The following is a 12,111-nucleotide window of genomic DNA, read 5'->3' as shown; positions in this document are numbered from 1 at the left end:
ACATGGGCCTCCAGCGACATAGCCATTACGCTAACTGCTGGTCCCAGGACTGGGTCTTGAAGGACAGTTAGCTTTCCTCCACCAATACAGCTGGAATGGACATTCCAGACTATAAAATAAAATGAACAAATAACAGATACAATGTATCTGTAGAACTATAGATAGTACAGGAGCATGGCTGAAAGCAGAGAAAGTAATTCTGGAAAGGAAATCTGACAAAGTGGGGGTTTATTTCAAGAATGTGGACATTATAACAGTAATAACTAATATTTATGTTAAATAAGCATCTTATACTCAACAAATACTTATAGCACTTACTACGTCTCAAGTGCTGTTATAAATGTCCTAACTGGACCAGCAGATGGCATGGTGGTTAAGGCGCTGGACACTCCCACACGGCCAGCCATGGTTTGAGTCCCAGACCTGGCGGCTTGCTCTCTCTCTCTCTCTCTGTGTCTCTCTCTGGTCAAATTAAAATAAATGAATGAATAAATAAAATTAATTATATAAAAAAAGAACTTCTTTATTAAAAAAATGTTATAACTACTAAGTAATGAATCTTCACACAATCTGATCACTATCCCATTTTCCAGTGAGGAAACTGCGGAAAGGAGAGGCCTAATAAATTGCCCACGGTCACACACCCTGGGAGCAGTGGAGCCGGGTTTGAGCCCCAGCAGTTGGGCTCCAGCGTTCCACTGCTGACCTAAATATCTGACACCGGAGCCCATGTTTGTGTTACTGGTGTGTTTGCTTGGTTTCCTTTCTCTTTCTTTCTTTTCTCTTCTTTTTTTAAAATTTTGCCAGCGTGCGTGTGTGCTTGCTGGGAGAGAGGGAAAGTGAGAAAGCACCCTCTCCTCCCATGGGGAATAGTCACACTGCAACCCCTCGCTTCTATTTCTTCCTCCTTTCAGGATTCTGGACATGCATACATAGGCGCCCAGTGTGTTTCTTGAGCCTTGAGTCTGGGATTCAAACTGCACAGTTAGCCGTGAGGAATCTAAAAGAGTGTACAGTGAATAATCACTTCCTATTTCTGTTAGCAGACCCCTAGTTTTCTCTCTAAAAACTAGTGTTTTCCTAACACATGAAAACGTGTTATTTTCCTCTACTATCACACACAGTCTTCTGTATAGTAGACGTTTGCTTTTTAAAAAAGAATTACTTATTTAATTTTATTATTATTAATTTGCTATAGTCACTCTCCAGGGAGAGGCAGAGAGAGAGAGAGAGAGAGAGAAGAGAGAAGAGAAAGTGAGAAAGCAAGCCACTAGGTCTGGAACTGGAACTTCAGTTGGCTATGTGAGAATCCAGTGCCTCAACCACCACACAATCTGCTGGCTCCTGAATTTGCTTTTTACTTTTTTTAAAAAAAGAATTATTTTATTTAACTTCATTTATTTATTTATTTTTAATTTGACCAGAGGGGGGCAGAGAGAGAGAGAGCAACAGAGAGAAAGACAGAGAGAGGGAAAATGAGAAAGCAAGCTGCTAGGTCCAGGACTTGAACCATGGTCAGCTATGTGGGAGTCCAGCACCCTTAACCACCACATTACCTGCCAGCCTCCCCTGATTTTGCTTTTAAAACCCAATGATGGGGACCAGCAGGTGGTATGGTGGTTAAGGTGCTGGACACACCCACATGGCTGACCACGGTTCAAGTCCCGGACCTGGTGGCTTGCTTTCTCACTTTCCCTCTTTCTCTCTCTGTGTCTCTCTCTGGTCAAACTAAAATAAATGAATAAATAAATAAAACTAAATAAATTTTTTTAAATAACCGATGACATAGGGGGAGGGAGAGAATCAAGAAGAAAAGAAAAACCATTCAATGGACAAAAACATGGAAAATTATCTGTTGATGACACCATTGTGTAATGGTTATTTCTTTTTATTTTTTTAAGAATTATTTATTCAATCCTATTTATTCATTCATTTATTTTAATTTGACCTGAGAGAGACACAGAGGGAGAGAGAGAAGAAAAGTGAGATAGCAAGCCACTAGGTCTGGGACTCAAACTGCAGTCAGCCATGTGGGAATACAGTGCCCTTAACCACCACACCACCTGCCGGCCCTGTATCTTGCATTTAAAAAAATTGTTTTTAAATTTTGCTTATTATTATTATTATTATTACTCTAATTTGCCACAGGGCACATGCACTCACCAGAGAGAGAGAGAGAGTGAGAGAGAAAGCAAGCCGCCAGGTCCAGGACTTGAACCATGGTTGGCCATGTGGGAGTCCAGCATCTCAAACACCATGCCACCTGCTGGCCCCTATATTTTGTTATTTTTAATAACAATGCTATGTAAGTGTTTTTCTAGAGGCTTGTAAATAATTCAGAAACATTTTTAAATGGCTACATAACAAACAGCCCATCCAGTTGAAATACCATAATTAATAGATCTTCTGTTGTCCCTTTAGGTGTTACCAATTTCCCAACATTACAATAATGTCTCGGTTATTACTTCATCATAAAACTTTTTACATATTCGAGGTTCTTTCTTTTGAATCAAATTTTACAAAGTCAAAGGGTATGAATATTTTTAAGGCTGAAGTATAATTTTCCTTCAGAAATATTCAGAGACTGAAACTTTTATGCCTAAATGATCATTATGTATCTTATACTCTTCAGTGGCCACATTTGACTTCAGCTAATCAGCCCTGTCAGGAAGTTAGGATTAGATTGCTAACTTCAGATTTTCATGATAGAAAGAAAAAATATCTTAACTATTTCTGTTTCTCTAAGATAAAAAGTCTTCGAAGAGAAACCAACAGACCAACAGATGGCATAATGGTAATGTTGCTGGGCTCCTGGACGGCCAACCGTGGTTTGAGCCCCAGACCTGGAGGCTTCAAACCAGACGGCCAACCATGGTTTGAGCCCCAGACCTGGAGGCTTCAAACCCATACTGGGTGCGTGTGTGTGTGTGTGTGTGTGTGTGCCCAAAATCCCAAGAGGAGAATGGAGAAGAGACTGCATCAAGGCCATCCCCTCCATGGGGAGGAACGACTTCTTGATTTCCGTCTCTCTGTCTCTCTGACAAGTGCACGTACCCTATAGGAAAAATCTCTCTAGAAGATAATCAGGACAAAATATGGCTCAGAACTATTCTACATAGGGTCAAACACATTTATTAGTCCTCATAGCTCAGAAGGGTTCTGTCCTCTGGCACATCCTCGGGTCTAGGCTCCAGGACTGTCATTGTGATCTCCCCCACCTCCATACACTGTGGAATATCAAATAACTACAAACCTTGAGTGTATGCTAAGATGTTCTTGACTAGAATCCTCATTCTGTCATTTCCCTGGGTCTTAAACCCCTCATGGTTCAGGCTGCATTGCGGCTCTAATAAGGGGCTGGACTCCTTTGTGTGAAGTGTTTCCTCCTGGTTGCCCCCTACAAAGCAAACACGCATCTCTTTAGCAATAAGCTTTCTCAGGGTGGTGACCATGTACTCTTTGTGCTCCCAGTGTGGGATACAGTTGGACAGCACTCGAAATAACTGGAGTCTCATACAATAGGATTTATTAAAATTTAATCTTATCAGACTCTTATAGGACAGGATTTGCTTTTATGCTGCAGACCAGGAGAAGCAACTCATCTGATCTAGGAAGTTTCTATAGAGATAGGCCATTTACTGAGTAGGCACCATGTCTGCGTATCATGTTAGAGTCTTTAGAAACATTATCTCACTTAATTCTTACGATAATCTTGTACGTATTATAGGAATTATACCCAGTTTACAGCTGAGGCAGCTGACGTATAAAAGGTGAGAAAATACATATTGAAGAGCACAGCTGGGATTTGAGAAAACAAGTCTGCCCCGCCATTCCTTAAGTGGGAGGAGAGACACAGATAAAGCTGGCTGCGAAGTTGGCAACAACTTTATGTTTCTCCCAAGGACATGCTGCAGCTATAGTGTGTCATAATGATCCTTCTTTGCATGACTAGTGCTTTCTTACTCACTGGAAAAAAAGAAAAAAGTGTTATCTAAAAAATCATAGACTACGGGAAAGTTTGTTGTTTGAAATTGTACCAGTAAGAAGGAAACATCTTACTATGGTCTAGAGGTCCTAAATCACTCTACTAAATTACTAAGCCTTCATGGTAGGTAAAACACAACCCTCTAAATAAAAAGAAAGAATAAGCAAACATTGCCAGAACATTACACAGCATGATTTTAATAACCCTTCCTGATGGTTTACAACCAAATCCCTTCTTTCTCATTTTCAAATTAAAAAAAAAAAAAAGGAATCTACTTGTTTATTCTAAAGGATAAATTAGACACAGAGAAGAAGGAATAGTGCAATGTTAAAAAGTTTAGGAAGGGGCATGCACAGTAATCCCACTCCTTGGTATTTACATGAAGGATAGGAAAACACTCATTCAGAAAGACACTTACACATGTATGTTTGTTGCAGCATTATTCATAATTGCTAAACATGCTAAGTATCCAAAAAATGATGACTGTGGTACATATATAGTATGGGATATTACTCAGCTATAAGAAACCATGAGATCCTATCATTGACTCAAAATAGATGAACACACAAGACTTACTATTGAGTAAAGTGAGCCAGACTTTGACATTGTATATCCCCACTCAATTTGTACCAAGTGTCTGCACTCTATGGCAGAGGTTGAGATCAAAGATGTGATGGTGGAGAGAATGGGTGTGGATGCTAGAGACTGTAAGTGGGGAGGGTGGGTGTGAGGTGCAAGGGGAAGAAACATTTGACAGATGGAAAAATGTAAAATTAATCTAAAAAATAAAAAAAGCCAGAAATAAGACACAGGCAAAAACAAAACAAAACAGGGGTTGGATTCCCACATGGCTGGCTACGGTTCCTGTCCTGGACCTGGCGACTTGCTTTCTCACTTTCTCCTTCTCTCTCTGTCTCTCTCTGGTCAAAGTGAAGGATGGTAATAGTAAATAAATAAAATAAATAATTAAGACAAAACTCTTCTTGGCTTAGTCTGGTGTCCCAGTCAGTAGCAAACTGAACTGCAGTGCTGGAAGCCCAAGCTGACTGCCAAGGTTAAGCAAGTGCTCTGCAAGGCTGGGAGCCATGTGGCTGAGCTCAGGATTCAGATCTTTGGCTCAGCCTGGAAACAAGCCAGGTTGATGCCTGCAAGGCTCAGACCCTGATGAGCTAGAGGGCTTGAGAAAGGCGATCGCAGTGTGACGAGACTACCAACTGACTACCGTGGGAGCTTCTCTTTCTCCCTCCCTCCCCCCGCTTCTCTTTCTCTCTTGCACTTTCTATCATGAATAAAATTAACTTTTTTTTATTAAAAAATATGTTTTTATTTCCTAGTGAGGGAAGTATTTTCAAAGAGGCTCACGAGATATTTGTCCTGGATGTGAATATGCTTCTCCCTTAATATGACAAACTATATTGTGGGAATTCCTGCTTTATGTAGACTTTCTCCCTATTACAGACAGAAACAATTAGGGGTGGTAAAAGCAGAGTGAAATTTGTGAGCACAGGCTGAGAATTTTACTCCCTAGATACATGGGTGCCTTTACAGTGCACGCATCCCTTTGACCTTCCATCTTTCCTTTATTTTTTTTAGAAGGTTTTTCCAGAGAGTGTGTGTGCTCACCAGAGAGACAGAGAGAGACAGTGAGAGGGAGAGGGAGAAAGCACCCCGCAGAAGAGACAGCCACACTGCAATCCCTTCTTCTCCATTCTCCTCCTGGGATTTTTGGGCACACACATGCACCCCATGTGATTTTCAAGCCACCAGGTCTGGAACTTGACCCACAGTTGGCCATATGGGAGTCCAGCACCTCAACTACCATGCCACCACTGGCCCTGACCTTTCATCTTCTAAGCTCCCCTTTGGGGCTTAAAGTTTTACATAAATCTGAGACTTATGTAAAACTTGGGGTCAGAGTGGTATAGAAGCTGAAGAGTTATCTTCTTAAATATTCATCCCCTAACTTGTAAAACAGAATTTTAGTGAATCAGAAACCACTCCTTGCCACTAGACAAGATTTGATAACTGTTGATTGTGATGTTTAATAATAATGAATTCTGCAGCAGGCAGAATTTTACTTTATAAACTCAGAAGGATAGAAAAAAAACATATTCTTGATTTGTTTTAGACCACATGGGCTATCCTATGGCTTTCCTATACTGCAATTCAGGAGGCTTATTGATATATATTATTAGAAGGGTTACCCTTCAACATGGAATTTTCAGATTAAAGGGTAAGTGTATTTTGAACTTGAACATACAGTTCCACATACTATTCTACCACCAAAAGTACCTTGAGTGTTTGATTATCATCATAGCACCACAAAATAAATAAAATGAAATGAAATAAAATTCCAACTCTAAACTTCAAAAAAGCAAACTGATATTTGGGATGTTTTCCAGGTGATTAGGAGTGGCATACACATTTATAGCTTGGTATGTGCTATATTTTATTTTGTTGTATGTGTTTATATATTTACTTTATTGATAATGTAATAAATTTATACATTTAATTTTTTTTGAAGATTTAGAGAAAAGACTTTTTTCTATCCTTGTCCCTCACCTGTTCAATCCCCCCATTCTCTTAATAGTTAACTATTATTTTTAGTGTCGCGTATCTCTATATTTCCAGAGATATTCTTTTATTATTATTATTTTTAAATTTTCTAGAGGACATGGACATTTGCCAGAGAGAATAAGTGAGAAAGCACCCCCTCGCAGGGGGAACGGTCACACTGTAATATTTTCTCTTCCATTTCCCTCTCTTTTCAGGATTTTTTGGCATTCACACATGTGCCCAGAATGTTTCTCAAACTTCCAGGTTAGGACTCAAACCACACAGTCAGCCATCCGGTTGCTTTAACTGTCTTGCCACAGACTGGCCTGCAAATTCCTAATTTTTAGGCCATTTATTATATTTAGGACTTCTTATTTTGGCAGTAACCACTTACCTTTCACTATCACTTAGCTGACAGTGAGAAGCTGAACTTTTATAATAGCTCTCAGTGTTATGCTGGAGCTGGTTCAGACCAGCTCGTAAGAGCTAGTTGTTCAACTTTCAGATATTTCGCAAGCTAGTTTTGAACAATGCCTATATTGCAAAATTAGTTTATACAAACTTGAGATACGTTATATAGAGAAAAAAGGCAAAGAAGTGATCGAAACTCATAACTTCCTAATTATTTTGTTGTATTTTACTGTTAGCTGTGTTCATTTTTTTTTCTTAAAAAAAATTGCTATACAGTGTATGCACTGCTGAGAGAAAGAGAGTGAGAAAGAGAGAGAACCCACCTGTGGGATGACAACATTGTTGCAATCCCTTCTCCATTCTCTTGGGATTTGGGCCACACATGCACATGGGCCTGGCATGTTTTTCAAGCTGCTGGTCTGGAACTCCAACCACACAGTCAGCCATAGGGAAGTCAGCCACCTTAACCACCACACCACCTGGCTGACCTTTGCTGGGTTTTTTACCATATTGTATATGTGTGGTGGAAATTCAAAATGATGAGCAGTTCTGCACTCAGTTCTGCACTCAGTGACATGGCAAAATTGGCAATGGTGGATTGCCAAAATAATCAGGGCATTCTCTCTTCTTCTCCCAGAAAGCCAGTTGCTAACCACGAACCAACCCTCCATGCATCGCCAATGCATCGGTCAATGAGCAGGCCAAATATGTCACTCAGTTGAAAAGTAAGAGCTCAGCGTGTTCAATTGATGTGACCCCACATTTGTCCAGTTTGTTCATTTAGAGCAAATGCAACTGAAGCTTCAGCAAATTCCTTGTTCAAGGCTGACTTTGAAGATGCAGTGGTGGCTTGTGCACCTTAGAGAAGTCATTGAACTAGGCAGTATGCAAATCAATGAACAGATTTCAAAGCACTTGCCGTTTTAAGGCCTGAGCCAGCACGATTTCCATGATTTCCATCTCCCCGTTGGGGATTTCTTATGCAGCTTTGGTGAGAGAATGTGTCAGAGGTAATCACAGGATTGCGGGGCTGACAGCTTCTGCTCTCTAAGATTCAGCCAGCAGCTCCTTAGGGAGTCTCCTGCCCCTCAATTATTCCAGTCTGCCCATAGTTCCCACTCAGGCAAGTTTGTGAAGAAGGAAGATGCCGACACCACAGCCAACTTTCTCTCTTTTCATTTCCTTTTTTCAAATTCAAATCTCAAGTGACTGCCCTTTGATTGTGTTCTAGAAATAAGCTATTTCTTTTTTCCTCACATTAAACAAAGCCTACTTTCATCCTGATGTACCCCTGCTGGATTAATTTAGGACTTCTTATGTTGTATCCCAATGAGCCCAAGTCCTGTTTTCTTTTGTGTAAAAAAAAACAAACAACAACAACAACAACAAAAAAAACAGAACAAACCTGTACCTCTCCCACAGGAGATCTCACAATATAATATTTGAGACAATTTTGAATAAAAAAAAAGAATAAATAAAAAAGAGTCATTCCGGGCTTTAACCACCCCCATACAAGCATTACTCTCTTGGGCATTCCTTTTATGTCCTTTTTCTCTTCTGGTATCTGTCTACACACATTATAATTTACATATTTGAAATAATGGTATATATTCATTTTCATAGGCTGCTCTTTTTTATATGCTTATAGCATAAGCCTTTTTATTTATTTATTTTTTTTGAGAGGTTTTTGCTATGGAGTGTGTGCGCTCGCCAGAAAAACAGAAAGACAGAAAGCAAGAAATCATCCCCTAGGGAAGATGACCACACCACAATCCCTTTTCCTCGATTCTCCTCTTGGGATCGTAGGCATGCATGTACATGTACCCAGTGTGAGTTGAAGCCAACAGGTCCAGGACTCGAACCTTGTTCGACCACGTGGAAGTCCAGCAACGTAACCATTACGCCATTTTCTAGTCCCCAGCATAAGTCTTTTCCTCGTGGTAAAGTATAGTTCTCAAAGGTTTAAAATCCTGAGTCTTGTGCAAATGTAAAACGTGTGTTGTGGTAGGCAACATTTAAGATGGCCCCAGTGATCTTCCGGCCTGTATCGTCCTTTTAAGAGTTTATTAACCTATTTTAATAGGAAGATTAACCAAGGCATAGTGAAGTTAAGATTGTCACAGTGACCTAACTGGTAAGAAGTTTATTAACCGAAATCCAAATACAGACGATCCTTTACACTGCCATTGACTGAGTCATATAAATACCCACAATCTGAAGGTTAGGCAGCAAGACTCGAGATTCTAATAAATTTAAGCATTTTAATATACAAAAAGAATTTGGAATAGAATAAAGGCATAAGCCTTCAACATTGAGCAGTCACAGATCTACGGATTAAGTTCTTTTGTATTTATTTTTATTCTGGTGGAAAGGATTTCTCTTGATCTTTGAAGCCATCAAGCATAAAGTGTGAGAACAGAGCCGCAATCACTCAGGTTCTGTGCAGGTGAATAACAGCACATTTTTCTTCTTCCCGTTTCCAGCCCTAAAACAAATGCTTTGGCACTTGTTTGTGGTTTGTCACACTTTCAAAAATGTATATAAATTCCTGGCAATGTGATTATTCAAAGAGTATGAGGGCACAAACTGCCTGCAGGACATTTCAATGACATCTCCTGGCATCACAGGAGCGTTCAACAAGTGTTAATTGATGATGATGCAAATGATAGTGATCATAATGAGGAGGTGACACATGACATGAACCACACACAGGAGTAAAAAAACAAGTCATCACAGCTCTGGAGCTTACCTGAGGAAAAGGCCTAAGACACAGAGAGGTCTTTAGAAAGTTCATGGAAAATGCAGATTATGGAAAAAAATATGCATGGATTTCTATTTTTTTTTTTTTGCAACAAAATAAATTTGCATCAACTTGCTATAACATGTGTGATCAGGATCTAGTTTGAGACACTAAGAAGAATAAGACAGTAATTTGAAAAGAGCCCCTATTAGAAAGAAATGAATTCTGCTAAAATTGAAGCAAGAACAAACATGAAATTTATGGCTGGGTAGGAGACTGGTGAAAACACCAATGCTTTATGAAAAGTTATGGAGACAATGCCCCCCAAAAATCAGCAGTTTACAAATGGGCTATTCCTTTCAGGAAGCCAGGAGATGATGTTGAAGAGGATGCCTGCAGCAGCAGATCACCCACATCAGTTTGTGAGTCAATTAATCTTGTTTGTGCCCTAACTGAAGAGGATCAATAATTTTTTTAAATGAATGATTCATTTATTTTATTTATCATTATGATTAATGTTCTTTTAAATTTCGCTACAGGTCACACATGTTCACCAGAGAAAGAGAGATAGAGAGAGGGAAAATGAGAAAGCAAGCAACCAGGTCCAGGACTCAAACTGTAGTTGGCCATGTGGGAATCTAGCACCTTAACCACCATGCCACCTGCTGGCCCTCAGAGGACCAGTGATTAACAGTATAAATAATAAACAACACTACAGGCATTCTCAACTGGTTCAGTTTAATCCAATTCTGACTTAAAAAGTAAAGTTGAGCAGAAGAAGGAGACTGAAGGTTCCTAGGTTGGTAATACTCTAACATCATAGATACAAAAATTGCATTAAGCCATCTAAAAGAATACTGATTTGGATCCAGCAGGTGGTATGGTGGCTAAGGTGCTAGATTCCCACCTGGCCAACCATAGTTCAAGTCCTAGACCTGACAGCTTGAAAATCATGCCAGGCCTATGCATGCACAAAATCCTGAGAGGAAAATGGAGAAGGGACTGCATAATAGCCATTTCCTCTGGGTAGGGGGATTCTCTCTTTCTCTCTGTCTCTCTCTGATGAGCACATATGCCGTATGGGAAAAATCTAAAGAGAAAAAAAAAAGAACACTAGGTCATGGGCTAACCCTGTGGCTTAGTGGTTGAAGGAGATGGATCCAACATGGCTGACTGCAGTTTGAATCCCAGCCTTAGTGGTTTGAAACGTGTGCTGGGCACATGTGCATCCATGCCCTAAATCCTGACAGAATGGAGAAATGGAGGAGACGGGATTGAGGCATGACCATGCCCTATAGAGGAACAGTTCTCTCCTTTCTCCAACAAGTGCACTCCCCTCTGGAGATTAAAGAGAGAGAGAGAGAAGAAAAAGAAAAATGCTAGGTCATTTAGAAAAGTAGACATTCCAGGCTCATGGGTAACCTGAGAATGATCTAGCCCGCTAGGTAAGTCACAAGAAAGAAATGAGGGCATGCAGTGGGCATCCAGTCCGTCTGTAAACCCTGTGACAGTGACACTTCTCTGTTTTTGACTAGATCAGCCTTTTACATTTGATTCCTGTGACTTTTGGGCAAACCCAGGTTATCACTCAGTCCCTACCTACTCCAAGGCCTTTCAGAAAAATAAAAAATAAAAAAAATCCAGACTTGCCTTAAGCAGAATTATGAGAAGAATTGTATCGCACCCCCAAAATCCGTATATTGAAGCCCTCCCCAGGACCTCAGAATGTGACTATACTGGGGACCTTAAAGAGGTGACTTAAGGTGTTTGCTTTGGCAGCAAATATACAACAATACAGAGAAGATTAGCCCCTGCACAAGGATGACATGCAAATTCTGAAGCGTCCATATTTTTCAAAACATTACTTATTTTTTTTAAGAGAGTTTTTTTGGAGAGGTTGCATGTGCTCACCAGAAAAACAGAGAGAGACAGAGAGATAGAAAGCGAGAAATCAGCCCCCGGAGGGATGGCCATGCCACAGTCCCTTCTCCTTCGTTCTCCTCTCAGGATCCTGGGCACGCACGCACACATGCCTAGTGTGAGTCCAAGCCACCAGCTCTGGGACTTGAACTGTGGTCGACTACATGGAAGTCTAGCGACATAGCCATTACGCCAACTGCTGGTCCCTATTTTTCAAAACATTTAGGGGACACAAAAATGGAAAATTATCTATTGATGATAATGTATATATTATCTTTGACTGGACAGTGTATTTGTGCTGGGAAAATTCATCTTGCATGCCATAATAATATATACTGACTGAATGTATTAAAAAATTTTAAAGGGGCCGGCAGGTGGCATGATGGTTAAGCATGCTGGACTCCCACATGGCTGACTGCAGTTCAAGTCCCAGACCTGGCAGCTTGCTTTCTTACTCGCTCTCTCTCTCTCTCTCTCTCTCACTCTGTCCCTCTCTGGT

The 12,111-nt window shown here is 40.3% G+C and overlaps 1 protein-coding gene and 1 pseudogene across 1 annotated transcript in view; one reads left to right on the top strand and one right to left on the bottom strand.

Annotated features, from left to right (window-relative positions):
* PIK3C2A (phosphatidylinositol-4-phosphate 3-kinase catalytic subunit type 2 alpha) overlaps positions 1-12,111 on the bottom strand; it is a 170,632-nt gene that overhangs the window by 141,536 nt on the left and 16,985 nt on the right. The gene's annotated exons all lie outside the window — the stretch shown is intronic.
* LOC114006426 (uncharacterized) lies at positions 11,460-11,546 on the top strand (annotated as a pseudogene).

The sequence above is a fragment of the Tupaia chinensis genome, unplaced genomic scaffold, assembly GCF_000334495.1.
Source record: "Tupaia chinensis unplaced genomic scaffold, TupChi_1.0 Scaffold000077_1, whole genome shotgun sequence".
NCBI lineage: Eukaryota > Metazoa > Chordata > Mammalia > Scandentia > Tupaiidae > Tupaia > Tupaia belangeri.
This window is presented reverse-complemented; position numbering and strand designations above follow the sequence as displayed.